Source organism: Macadamia integrifolia, chromosome 10, assembly GCF_013358625.1.
Source record: "Macadamia integrifolia cultivar HAES 741 chromosome 10, SCU_Mint_v3, whole genome shotgun sequence".
Classification (NCBI taxonomy): Eukaryota; Viridiplantae; Streptophyta; class Magnoliopsida; order Proteales; family Proteaceae; genus Macadamia; species Macadamia integrifolia.
The window spans coordinates 983921-998288 of record NC_056566.1 but is presented as its reverse complement, the minus strand read 5'-3'; the positions used below and the strand labels follow the sequence as shown (position 1 = coordinate 998288).

Here is a 14368-nt window from a genome sequence, read left to right as displayed (position 1 = left end):
TTACAATCACATAACACAAGATTTATAGTGGTTCGACTCAATCCGATTCTAGTCCACTCCCTATAAGAATCCTCTTGTAAGGTATTCTACTAGTTCTCTCTTTCAGTACGGTTGGTAGGGAATAAAACCTTTACAATCTTTTTCACCGATAAGAGTATCCTACAAATCCCCTTTACAAGCAGAGAGGCGCCTTTACAATCTGTTTTGTAGGTAGAGAGACACCTTTCTCTATTTAGGATAAGAGAATCCTTACAACCATAAGTACAGTCTAGAATTGTAAAAACAGTAAAATTAAGAAATAATGGAATAAGAGGAATACCTCAAGTGTGGTGCAAATGATGAGAATGAGAGATGAATAATGCACCTTATGCAAAGTCCTCTCTATGGCTTTGACTTGCACAGGAGAGAGAGTGGAGGACATGATTAGCACTTGAGCTCTTACAAGAATTCAATGACTTGAACAGCTCAAGTAGGATATAATAATCTTAATGACTCTTGAATGATCACAATAGTGCTCTTAATGCTCTTGCTTAATTGATATTTAATTAAGAGCAACTAGGGTGTTTATAGGTGAACTTAGTGAAGCATTTTTGGCAGGAAATCAGGCTCTAACGGTCATATTCTGGGACCACCAGTCGATCGCCATCGGTAGTCGGTTGACCAATAAGAGCCATTAGGGATAAAAACTAGCCGTTGGAGACAGTGCCGATTGACCAGTAGATGGTGGCAGTCGATCGGTATTTCTTTCGGTCAGTGGAGGTCGATCGGAAGATTTAAGGCAATCAATCGGCAAACTATTATGCCAGGGGTGGTCGACCGGTGGATCATAGGCGGTCAACCGGTAGATTCCAAAATTTTCTGAAAACCTAAAAAATTGTGAATTTTGAAGGGGTTTTTCAAGTCCAGGCTTTTAGAATTTAAATATGCATGAAAAATGTTTAATCTTTCAACCAAATGGGTTGCAAATTCCAAGCTCCTTCCTTTGGAAACTGAAATGCTCTTCACCTAGTGGTTTACTGAATATATCTGTGAGTTGTTTCTTGGTTTCAATGTATTCTAGAGAAATGTTACCATTTGGAATGGTGTCTCGCAGAAAGTGGTGTCGAATGTTTATATGCTTTTCCCTTGAGTGTAAAATGGGATTTTTATTTAAGTTTATGGCACTAGTGTTATCACTCATGATTAGGCAAGATTCGAAACTCACTCCAAGGTCGTAGAGAGTTTGCTTCATCCAAAGGATTTGGGCACAACATCTACTAGCTACAACATATTCGGCTTCGGTGGTAGATAGAGCAACGGAGTTTTGTTTCTTGCTAAACCAAAAGACAAGGCAAGAGCCAAGAAAGTAACAGGTACCACTAGTACTTTTTCTGTCGATATGGTAGCCCGCAAAATCAGCATCTGAAAAGCTGACCAAGTCAAAGGGTTGGTTTTTAGGGTACCATAACCCAACATCACTAGTGCTTTTCAAATATTTAAAAATTCTTTTCACAGCTGTGAGATGTGATTTCTTAGGATCGACTTGAAACCGGGCACATGCACATACACTATACATGATGTCAGGTCTACTTGCCATTAGATATAGAAGGCTCTCAATCACACCTCTATATCTAGTTACATCATCAGAAATGCTATTTTCATCCTTGGTTAGTTTCAAGGATAAGCTCATCGGAGTGTCTGAAGATTTTTTTATTGTTAATGTCAAATTTCTTTAGCAGCTCCTTAGTGTACTTGCTTTGGTTTATGAAAATCTCATTATCAGTTTGTTTTATTTGAAGACCAAGGAAGAAATTTAACTCTCCCATCATACTCATTTCAAATTCATTACTCATCTTGCTACTGAAATCAGAACACATTCTCTCGTTGGTTAAACCAAAGATGATATCATTTACATAAATTTGAACAATGAATATGTCATTCTTCAAGTTCTTCATGAACAGGGTTGTGTCAATCCTCCCCCTTGAGAAGCCATTTTCTATCAAAAAAGTATTCAATCTCTCATACCAAGCTCTAGGAGCTTGTTTGAGACCATACAGGGCTTTCTCAAGTCTATAGATATAGTTTGAAAACTTAGGGTCTTCAAAACCAGGGGGTTGAGCTATATAGACCTCTTCTTGAATGTATCCATTTAAGAAAGCACTTTTGACATCCATTTGATACAGTTTGAAGTCTTTATGGCATACAAAAGCTAGTAGCATTCTAATGGATTCTAACCTTGCTATTGGTACATAGGTTTCATCATAGTCTATTCCCTCTTGCTGATTATACCCTTTGGCTACTAGTCTCACTTTGTTTCTTACTATGTTCCTATCTTCATCCAGTTTATTGTAAAAGACTGGTGGACAGGTTTTGGGACAAGTTCCTATATCTTACTTCTTTCAAGCTGGTGAAACTCCTCTTGCATAGCAACAATCCAATCACTATCTTTTAGTGCTTCTTCTATGTTCTTGGGTTCAATCCTTAAGATAAATGTAGTGTGATTGCATACCTCTCCGATTTTAGATCTAGTTTGGATTTCTCCATCTAGATCCCCTATAATGTTTTCTAAGGGATGATTCCTATAAGGGATGACTTCCTTGGGTAGTGTTTTTACTTTTTCGATGGTAACATTATTAGAATCATCAAGAGAAATATCATTAACTTTGTTCTTAAGCTCATCAAACATGGTATCATCATCATTAACAAGAGATTTATTTAAGTCATCAGGCAATGATTCATCAAATCGTACATTCATAGATTCTTTAACCATTAATGACTTTTTATTAAAAACTCTATATACCCTACTGTTGAGTGAATATCCTAAGAATATTCCTTCATCAGATTTTGTATCAAATTTTTCAAGATGGTTTTTAGTGTTTCAGATGAAACATTTACACCCAAAAACTCTAAAGTAGTGTACTTTTGGCATTTTACCAAAGTACAGTTCATATGGAGTCTTGAAAAGTAAAGATCAGAGAATTATCCTATTTAGCACATAACAAGTTATATTTATAGCTTTAGCCCAAAAGTACTTAGGCAAAGAAAACTCATTGCGCATAGTCCTAGCCGTCTCTTGTAGTGACTTGTTTTTCCTTTCAACAACTCCATTAGATTGAGGTGTTCTAGGAGCGGAGAAATTATGGTCAATTCCATACTTGTTGCAATATAAGTCAGATCGACTTATATTGTTAAATTCTCCTCCATGGTCACTCCTCACAGATGTCACTGTATACCATTTCTGATTTTGTAGTCTATTACATAGAGATGCATATTCATCGAAGGCATCATTTTTATTTTTTAGAAAAATAGTCCAAGTGTATCTAGAGTAGTCAGTCATCTATGATTACAAAGGTATAACTTTTACCACTCATACTAGAAACATTATTAGGTCCAAATAAGTCTAAATGAAGAAGTTCCAATGGTCTAGAGGAAAAGACAATATTCTTCGACTTGTGAGAGACTTTGGTTTATTTGCCTTTTTGACAAAGCATCACAGAAATTGTTTTTCTCATTCTTGATCTTAGGGAGGTTCCTCACAAGATCCTTGGATGCAATGGTTTGAATCAACTTAACATTCACATGTCCAATTCTTCTATGCTATAATGATGATTCACTATGGTTAGAAACCAAACATGCATTCAAGGAACTTGATTCTCCAAGCATACAAACATAGATGTTATTTTTCCTAGACCCTTTTAGAATTAGATTATCATTTGCATCTTTGATGCAACAATGAGAAACATTAAATTCTACTTTGTATCCAATACCACATAACTGACTTAGACTTAGAAGATTATAATTCAGATTTTTTACAAAGTAAACATTTGAGATTGAAATACCTCTAAGTCTTATTTTTCCAATATCAGCAATTTTTCCTTTGCTGTCATCTCCAAATGAGACCCATCCTCCGTCGTAGTCTCATAAGCTTGAGAATAGGTTCTTGTTAGATGTTATGTGTTTGGAGCATTCACTGTTGATTACCCATTCGGCTTCCACCTTATTCTTTAAGAAAACCTCTTGTTCTTCATCTCCGATAGCCATCAAGGCAAGGTTGGTGACTTCTTCTTCAAATTCGTTTTTTCCTTCTTCATCACTTGAGTCCCATGTGGCTGCATAAGCCTTCTTCTTTGGTTTATGTGGGCATTCAGTTCTGAAGTGTTCAGGCTTTCTGCACTCAAAACAGACTATATCTTTAGAAGAGATTTGCTTGGGATTAATTTTAGATTTACCTTTTTCTCCATAGGATTTGTCTTCGTGGGATTTGTTCTTATGTTAAAACTTTCTTTTCTTTTTGAGGAACTTATTGAACTTCCTCGTGATGAGTAAAATTTCTTTTTCCATATCGAATTCTTCATCTTCATCATCATCGCTTACTTCTTCAATAGTCTAAGATGACTTTAGAGCTATGGTTCTCTTTTTGTTCTTAGGATTTGGTTTGTCGGCATTCAACTCTACTTTATGAGTTTGTGGAGATCCAAGAAAGTAGTCCAAAGAAATTTTCGTCAAGTCTTTGGCTTCTTCTATTACTGTTTTCTTGGGTCTCCAAGCTGTAAGCAAGACTCTTAAGATTTTTCTGACTTTTTCAACGTTAGTGTAAATTTTACCTAAACTTTTGAGACTATTCACAATGTCAGTAAATCTTGTAAGCATAAAAGTTATAGACTCATATTCTTTCATAAAGAATGATTCGTAATTAGAAACAAGTTCGTCTACCTTTCTCTCCTTTACCTCTTCTATACCTTCATGTGTGACAAGAGGCATATCTCAAATCTCTTTGGCTGTATCATTTGCTATGACTCGTTTGAACTCTTGTTCGTTGAGGGCACACTGAAGGAACGTGATTGCACGAAAGTTATACTGGATGAGAGTAATGGCTTCAATTGTCCATTCTCCTTCATCTTTTGGTACTATTTTTTCATTAACTATTTTGGTGATGGTGTATGGTCTATTCTCTATGGGTCTCCATACAAGGATGTTGTGACCGCACTCAAAGTTTTTGAAATTACAATTCCAGAAGGAAAAGTTCTCTCTATTAAAATAAGGGGGTCTCGAGGTGTTCATGCTTTCTGGTGGTCCTTTGAATGTGGCTATGATCTTTGATCCACTTTTAAGACAATATAGTCTTAAATAAATTGAGCTCTCTCTCTGATACCAATCGAAATAACCTAAAGGGGGGTGAATATGTTATACCAATAGAAATTAAAACTTTTTGAGATTGTATCTCCGAGTGTGATTTCAAATTAAAATTAAAGCAGAATAAAAGAAATAATTACAATCACATGACACAAGATTTATAGTGATTCGACTCAATCTGAGTCTAGTCCACTCCCTACAAGAATCCTCTTGTAAGGTATTTCACTAGTTTTTCTTTTCAGTACGGTAGGTAGGGAAGAAAACTTTTACAATCTTTTTCATAGATAAGAATATCCTACAAATCCCATTTACAGGCAGAGAGACACCTTTACAATTTGTTTTGTAGGTCTCTTTTTTTTAGATAAGAGAATCCTTACAATCCTAAGTACAGTCTAGAATTGTAAAAACAGTAAAATTAAGTAGTGGAATAAGAGGAATACCTCAAGTGTGGTCCAAATGATGAGAATGAGAGATGAATAATGCACCTTATGTAAAGTCCTCTCTATGGCTTTGACTTGCACAGGAGAGAGACTGGAGGACTTGATTGGGACTTGAGCTCTTACAGGAATTCAATGACTTGAACAGCTCAAGTAGGATATAATAATCTTAATGGCTCTTGAATGCTCACAATAGTACTCTTGATGCTCTTACTTAATTGATATTTAATTAAGAGCAACTAGGGTATTTATAGGTGAACTTAGTGAATATTTTTGGCAGGAAATCAGGCTTTAATGATCATATTCTGGGACCACTGATCGACCACCATCGGGAGCCGAACGATCGAAAAGAGCCATTAGGGACAAAAACTCACCGTTGGAGTTCTTCCAGAGAGGCATCAGTTGACAAAGACTTTTTACCGGTCGATCGGTTATGGTCTCAAACAGTTTTGATCAACTGCCAGCTTGACAGGCCCTGTTTTGACAAAACTCTGCCATACTGACCAGTCATCAGTGTTTTGACCATAATTGTTTGGTCCGACTTCGGATTAACCCGAAATCAGTTGTGTTGGAATCGTGACTCGATTTTCCATAACTTTTATAAGAGTCCATTTCCTGATACTAACTCTGAGGATACCCAAAATTCCCTTGAGTCAGGTTAATCTATTTTCACATAATTTTACTAGAACATTTTGCACTCTACCACCCAAGGTCATTCTATTATGATGCATGAGGTGCGTGCGTATGCAATGTGGGTATAAATTACAAATTGTACTATCTATCCTACTGTCTTCATCTTGGGTCTTGAGATCTTCATCCTTGGTCTTGAGATCTTCATCCTTAGTTTTGAATGTCTTTAGGCTTCAAGGTCATGTCTTTATGAGTTCTTCCTTGATGTCTTGATTCGACTCTTCTAAGTGTGTTTTCAAACTAATTTTACTTTCTTTAAGCTAATCACACTTTATCAAATCGAGTTAAAGACGCATGTTTGTTTGTTAACACCAAAACTCATTAAGGAGTGTGGGCATATTCCCCAACAACCACCCTCTCCCCAAGGTACTATGTTGGACCCTTTGGACCTCGGAATAGGACGCGGAGACCAGTGAGCCTCCTAGCCTTATCTGTTCCTCAACCACAGGGAAGTCCACAGTTTGGAAGAGAGTCCAGGACACCTACAAGGACAAAGATTAGTATTGAAACAAAGCCAACAAGAAGAAATAATGCAAGTATAAGGAGACAATGAAGTCGTACCTCTGTGAGCTGGATCAATACCTCCCTCCCTGTTGTGGCTAGGGGCAAAGGCCCTCGAACAGTCTCACCCCTGCCCCATTTCCTAGTATTAAGAAATCTGTCATGTTCCCCGCCTACTAGGGAAGGGCAAAGGAAGTGAAGATGCTCATGTGCCCAAAACTGAAAGATAACACTAATATAAGAACATGGAATGAAAGCAAAGAAAAATAAATAAATAAATACAATCAAGTAACTCATACCTGGAGGATGTAAGAGGCTCCATAGAGATTGGGGTCACCCTAGGCCTGGTGGTCCATCATAGTTAGGAAGTAGGCATAGGCAACTCCACCCAAGTCATACTTCTGGATCCCGCGGATGTCCCTAAAGAAATAAGCATATCGGAGGTCGACCTTATCTGATGGGTTGTTGAACAGACATTGGCTGGTCCAGTAGATGAAGAAGGAATGGATCAGCATGTTCTGCTGAGTACTAAGGGTGTCAATTGGGAACCAAAACCGAATACCAAAACCGATATTGAGCTGAATTAACTGATCCGAACCCAAATTCGGTTTGAGTATGTGAGTATGCTTCTCGGTTCGGTTTGATTTTGGTTTCAGGTGCAAGAACCGTCGGTTCGGACTGAAACCGAATCGAATTGTCTTAAAACCAAAAAAAGGAAAAAAACCCTATTATAGTAGTATCATTAAGACTCAAGGACTCAAGTGGGATTTTTTCAACATTCAATCTTGAAAATGCAAGAGTGTTTTATGCAAGCACTTTTTATTGTTTAGGTGATAAGTGTTTTTTACAATTTATCATCACATATTTTATATGTTAAGACAATTTTGGAGTCAGCAATAGCAATAAGGCCCATCACTTGAGCCCATTATAGCCTTTGGTCCATCATAGTCATGATTCAAAAGTGGAACCGTTTTCATAGCCGAATTATAACCGAAATACAAAATTGAATTAAACTTGCATATCATAACTGAATTGGAACCGAAACCAAATCGAGCCAAATTGAATCAGCTTGAGTATCTAAATATGGAACCGAGTTGGTTCTCAGTTCGGTTATGGTCCACCTTACCATCATTTGGAACTGAATCAAAATCGAACCGAATAACCAAAACTGAGCCGACTGACACCCTTACAGTGAGTGCGAGTGGAAGAGACATCAACTGTGACTCCATCCCAAGCCTTACAAATCGCAGTGAGGTAGACAACGACATCTTTAGAGTCGATTCCGATGAGGTCCCAAATCTGAGACCAGTTGTATGGAGTGGAAGGTACCATGGGCTCCCCCACCAAAGCTCAAATCGGTCAATGCATGAGGGGTGATCGTCATCTCCCACATTGGCAGATGGATAGTATGGGTGCTCGACCACCATTTCTCGGCTAAGGCCCATGTAAGCTCTACATCTAGCTTCTAAGCACTTAGATGTAGGCACGGATGGAAGGGCAGGTTGCAAATTTGTCGCCGCATGAAGGGGTGAAGATTGTTAAACCACTCCCTTACCTTGTTGGGGTAGCCATGCCTCTTGTAAGAGGGATCTAACCCGTCCTATCATAACAGGTAAAATCTCAATCACCTAAGCATGTAAACATATAATGGCATACATATATGGAATTTCCTAAACATAGGATGGCATACATACATAGGATTTCTTAAACATACATTGGCATACATACATGTAATCTCCTCAATGTTCGTTGGCATACATATATGGAATTTCCTAAGCATACATTGGCATACATGCATGGAATCTCCTAAGCATACATTGGCATGCACACATTGGCATACATGCATGGAATCTCCTAAGTGTACATTGGCATACATACATGGAATTTCCTAAGTATACGTTCGCATGCATACATTGGCATACATACATAGAATCTCCCAAGCATACATTGGCATACATGCATGGTATCCCCTAAGTGTACATTGGATTTCCTAGGCAGACATTGGCATACCTACATGGAATCTACCAAGCATACAAAGATATCATACATTTCATATGTGAAATTTCCTAAGGTACACATCACACATACATTAAGCATTTTCTTGGCATTTAAACAAAAAAAAAAAAAAGAAAGGACTCACCCATCTTCCCTAGACCGAGTTGCACATGTGGTCCTTTGTGCCCTTTAAGTTAATCTCAGGTGCCACGTTGTCGCGCCATCTAGAGAAGATGAGATGGCTAGCTTCTTGGAAACAGTCCCTCCACATGTGCATTTGTCCCACGGACCCACCAATTTTCACGCCAAAAAAAAAAAGTGAATGCACAAGTGTACGTGAAAAAACACACACACACACACATATATATATATATGTATGTATGTATGTATGTATGTATATGTAGTGAGTTACCATTAAACCCGTTATTGATTGTTGGATCAATTCGAGGAGAGCCCTAGGCGGCTTTGTTAAAATGTAGTTTTACTTCAAAACTTCTCTTTTCATTCAATGATTTTCTTGCGTATTTATACATAAGAAGTTAATGGCATACCTGGTTTCCGAGTTGCAGAGGATGAAGTCGCAGGTAACACCCAAGATAGGTTAGGGTAGGGGAAGACTGATCAATGAAGTGTCACGAGATCATTTCATATGACGAGAAGAGAGATCATTTCCCACGCTTGGTCTCGCTGTGAGACTTTAATTTCTTGGTTTACGGATGGGGGCCAGCCATTGTGGAACATCTTCTTTACTGCATGATATTTATAAACTTGTCTCAACTTGGAAATCCAGAAAGAACCTCTCTCGACATAAGGCTACGAAGAAACTGATCGATACAAAGGAGAAAAATTAAACCAAAGAATCAAACTATTCCTTCCTCATTCAATCGAAGATCTCATCCAATAGTTCAAGAACTCAATTTGAAAAGGACGAAACAAAGGAAAACAAAAATCCTACTTGATGACAACGTAGCAACAAAAAAATAGTTAGACACCTCTGAATGTTGGTCTGCAACCTTCTCAATTTTGAGTTGCAGCAACCATAGAAATCGTTAAATACCTCTGAATGCTAGTCTTCAATCTTCTCAATTATGCCTTTCAGCAGCCCTAGAAATCGTTAAACACCTCTTAATGCTAGTCTGCGACCTTCTCAATTTTGACTTGCACCAGTCCCTTTTCCCAACTGCTCTGGCGAGCAACTCCTCCCTCGAAAACCTCCTTTCTCGAAGGAGATTCATTGAAGGGCTTCGGGAAAGAAAATATAAAAACGAGAGAGAGAGAGAGAGAGAGAGAGAGAGAGAGAGAGAGAGAGGAATAAAGGAAATTGTGAGAGAAAGCAGGAGAAATACGAATAAAGAAAGAAAGGTTCGTAGATAGATTTGTTTCTCGGTAACAACGGTTTTAGTTTTCATGGACAGATTTGGTACTTAATAAGAACAAAAAAATAATGAGATAAAAGATGGAAAGAGATAACGTAATATAGAGAGACCACGACAAAGTTGGATTTTTAATAAGATAAAAAAATAATTGAGTTTAATTTATTGATGAAGGTTCCAAAAATTTAGAAAAAATAAAAAGAAAATAAGAAAAGGATATGAAGGTTATATAATATTTAAACAAAAAAACAATAGTGTGATAGTTCAGAAAAATATCAAGCATAAAACATGAGTACATGCACTTATATAATAGTATGATAGTATGATATGTATATGTTTGTGTGAAAATATATTTATGTAAATATGTAAATACAAATTTTTATATATATTTATGCATATATGTACACATATAAAAGGGATTTGTTCGTGAACCCCCTGATGTTGAGAATACAATTCATTATCTTGAAATTCATATGCATAGGACAATGTTATATAATCCAAAATTTATGATTGGCTCAGGGCATTAAGTCTAGAGTGACCAAATTACCCCTGGCCCATAGTACATGCACTTATATAATAGTATGATAGTATGATATGTATATGTTTGTGTGAAAATATATTTATGTAAATATGTAAGTACAAATTTTTATATATATTTATGCATATATGTACACATATAAAAGGGATTTGTTCGTGAACCCCCTGATGTTGAGAATACAATTCATTACCTTGAAATTCATATGCATAGGACAATGTTATATAATCCAAAATTTATGATTGGCTCAGGGCATTAAGTCTAGAGTGACCAAATTACCCCTGGTTGGGCTAGGGTATGAGGTCTCAGTGACCAAAATACCGCTGATGTTGGCCCAAAATTTATGATTAGCTCATGGTATTAGGTCTAGAGTGACCAAAATACCCTTGATTGGCCTCAAGACTGATTGGCTCAAGGTATAAGGTCTAGAGTAACAAAAATACCCTTGGTTGGCCCTAGGATTATGATTGGCCTAGGGTATGAGGTCTTGAGTGACCAAAATACCCTTGATTGGCCCAAAATTTATGATTGGTTCAGGGTATAAGGTCTAGAGTGACCAAAATACCCTAGTTGACCCAAAATTTATGATTGTCCCAAGGTATAAGGTCTAGAGTGACCAAAATACTCCTGGTTAGTTGGCTCATGGTATTAGGTCTAGAGTGACCAAAATACCCCTGTTTGGTCTAAATTCTATAATTTGGTCCTAAGATCAAAGATTGCCTAACCAAATCTAGTCAAAATTATTGTGTGCTAACATCTTGGTAGGAATCGAATAGTGGTGACCCGCTGAAGGATCCCCACTGGATGCTCAGGTAAGATCTCAATTTTCTAGTCAATTCCGTTAGATAAGATCATATTAATTATTTTATTTATTGGGGTTTGCCTGCTTAAGTTTGCCAATCCCTCAAGAATTTATCGATGAATTATTCGCCGGTGTTTCGCATTTGCACCTCCGCCATCCTTGAGCAAGGTGACGGTAAAACATGCTCTAGGTGACAAAACTTGGTAGATCTTTTCTTTGCCCTTCAGTCATGGCACAGGCCTCAGCCAAAGAAGGGCATTCTATAGACACCCAATTTTGCCACCCGCCCCTACGATGATGACAAATAGTGAATAATCAAGGTTCGTGCTTTACACCAGAGGAGAATCTAGGCCTTTCAAGGGAATGATCATGGATTTGCGTATTTTTCCCTCAAATTAATGGATACAAATGGTAAGGTGGGGAATAAAACACATGAAAAGAAATAGGAAATAAAATTATGAAGAAAGTTTTCCTCCATTAGGCAGCAATGTTCACCACTCCGTCCTACGGTTCACAAACCTCTATAAGATTTTAGTATGTTCCCCAAAATACCCTCCCGATACCCCCCCAAAGGCATTCAAACCCACCATGGATTCCCATTCACCGTGGTTGAAGGAATACTTGGTTCTAAAATTGTCTACTTTTTAAGGGAAAAAGAAAGTTGCTTGGTCATACATAGAGGCATGTGAAATTACCACCCCAACCCCATAAAATATAAAAATTCCATTCATTTTGATCCCCATGTGCATTGTCACAGCTTTAGACTCACTAAGCCAATTGTGCATGTACTTAGCACTCACAGTAATACCAAGTCAGCCTTGCTTCACTTTTGAGGCACTTGGGAAGAGAACTTGAGAACACTTTGAAATAAATTTGAGAGAATAAATTTTGTATTGCACTAGAACTTTGAGTATAATGCTTGAAAGCTCACTTGCTTAATGTTGTGGCCAAATGTAGTCACTGCTATTTGTAAGCTCCCAAGATTACAGAGTAGGGGTGTCAAGCAGTCACGTTGGGCCAGTGTCGATCAGGCCTAGTCGGGCTTGACCAATTTTTGCACCGTGAACGTTTATTTAGTTAAACGAGCTTAGCTAGCGTGGGCATGGTACAGTTGATAATTGGGTCGGGTCGGTCTTGGGCTTTAATTGGGCTACCATAAACGGACCTTAATCAAGCCTTAACTGGGCTATATATCTATTTAACTTTAAACAGGCTTTAAATGGGTCATCCTGAAAATTGGTCCCTTAAAAGTTGCTTGAAGAGGAATATCAATAACATGAGGCAAAGATAGGCATAGTAAAGAAATATCACATAGTTAAAATGGATTAAGCCAAAGATGGGCAAATCAACTAAGGTACTAAGGCACTCGGTCTTTAACCCACGAAACTCAAATCAATTAAACTATGCCTATACAACCCAAGTTTAGCAAGTTCAAATCAATTAAAAATGTCTAAAAAAGATGAATGTTCACATAATAGTCACCACTATCTCAACTGTACATATTGCATACCCGTAGCACTAAATACAAATAGTATTAAAAAAATACTAGTATTAAAGGGGTCGGGCTAGGCCAGGCTTAAAGGAGTCAATTCAAATTAGGCTTGTAAATGTGTCAGGCCAATCGAGCACCCCTCCACCTAGGTGGCTGCACCGTGTACTACCTGTTTATACATCAAGCCCGACACGTTTATTAATCGAGCCGGTCTAGGTCGGACCATAAATGTGTCAGGCTCGATCAGGCCTACTGTTGGGGGCTTGAAATTGACACCCCTACCATAGAGAATGCATAAAAGCTATATGGGGGCTAGAAGTTTCTTACCTCCTTAAGTGGAAATTCCAAAAATTGGAGTATTCTAGAAACCTCCACTTTAGCCATATGCAAACTTCTCTAGAACCTTCTCTGTTTCTATAGGTTTTCTAGAATATCTAGACTCATTACAAGTGTAGAGAGTTCTAGATTTTGAATCCCCCTTTGAATAGCCCCATGGTCCATGTCCATGTGCTAGTAAACTTGACCCATGGGCGTTTGATGGGTAGGTTGTGAAAGCATGCTCTCATTGGCCCCTATGTTGATGCAAGATCCACGTGACCAGATAGTGATATTTTACCCATTTTTAAATTATTTTCATAAACAAAAAACCTAAGTCACTTAAGAAATAAAGGCATGCCCAATTAGCGCCAACCCGACCCTATTTGGTCCAATAAGGGTCTGGCTGGGACTAAGCTCAGATATCTTACTCTGACCTCAAAGTTGTGTTGGGGGTTGGGCTTAGCTAAAGGGACTCAAGGCCGGATTGGGGTTTTGAAAAATCTGGCCCAACTCTGGCCTATTTCACCCCTGATGATGTCCCATTGTTTTTTTAGTACATTGTTAGCAAAGTCAGTCAGTACCAAGCTGGCCGCAACAAAAATCAGGATCAATCAAGGCAAATCACAGTCAATTAGGCCCGGCCCAGTTTGATCAGGGTCACTCAGGACAGAGTTGGGCTTGGGCTGAGATATCTCAGCCCGATAGGGATTTTAAAAATCCAGCCCCATTTCAACCCTGAATACCAAGGGCATCCCAAACTCTCAACGGAGGCACTTCGTTTGGGGTATTGCTAGCCAACGATGGAAGAGGAAAATGGTCAAGCAGAGGCAACCAAAAATGTGTTTCCAAATATATTGAGTAGGATGGTCCATAACCATCCTAAGGATTCGGCCAAACTATCTGCCATTGGCTCTACAGATCTATTGCTAGGAGACCCACAGGGCTATACTCCTTTTGCTCTGTCTATGAAGTGAAGGCTGTTGTCCCAACAGAATTCATTGTGCTATCAGCCCATATAGCTTTGTATGCCACTCCCCAACTTCACAAGGACAGGACAAGACCCCAACAGAGCTCTTGATAGACTGCAAAATTTTCCAAAAGCAAGGCATCAAA

At 38.2% G+C, this 14368-nt stretch overlaps 2 long non-coding RNA genes across 2 annotated transcripts; both read right to left on the bottom strand.

Moving 5' to 3' along the window:
* Positions 1 to 6202: 6202 nt before the first annotated feature.
* Positions 6203 to 7578, bottom strand: LOC122090616. Its single transcript, XR_006143706.1, has 3 exons — positions 7040 to 7578; positions 6801 to 6959; positions 6203 to 6721 (listed from the first exon to the last, which is right to left on the bottom strand). It is a non-coding gene; the product is annotated as an uncharacterized LOC122090616 (long non-coding RNA).
* An 88-nt stretch (positions 7579 to 7666) lies between these two features.
* On the bottom strand, positions 7667 to 9995 carry LOC122090573. Its single transcript, XR_006143675.1, has 3 exons — positions 9691 to 9995; positions 8881 to 9559; positions 7667 to 8340 (listed from the first exon to the last, which is right to left on the bottom strand). It is a non-coding gene; the product is annotated as an uncharacterized LOC122090573 (long non-coding RNA).
* Between the last annotated feature and the right edge of the window lie 4373 nt (positions 9996 to 14368).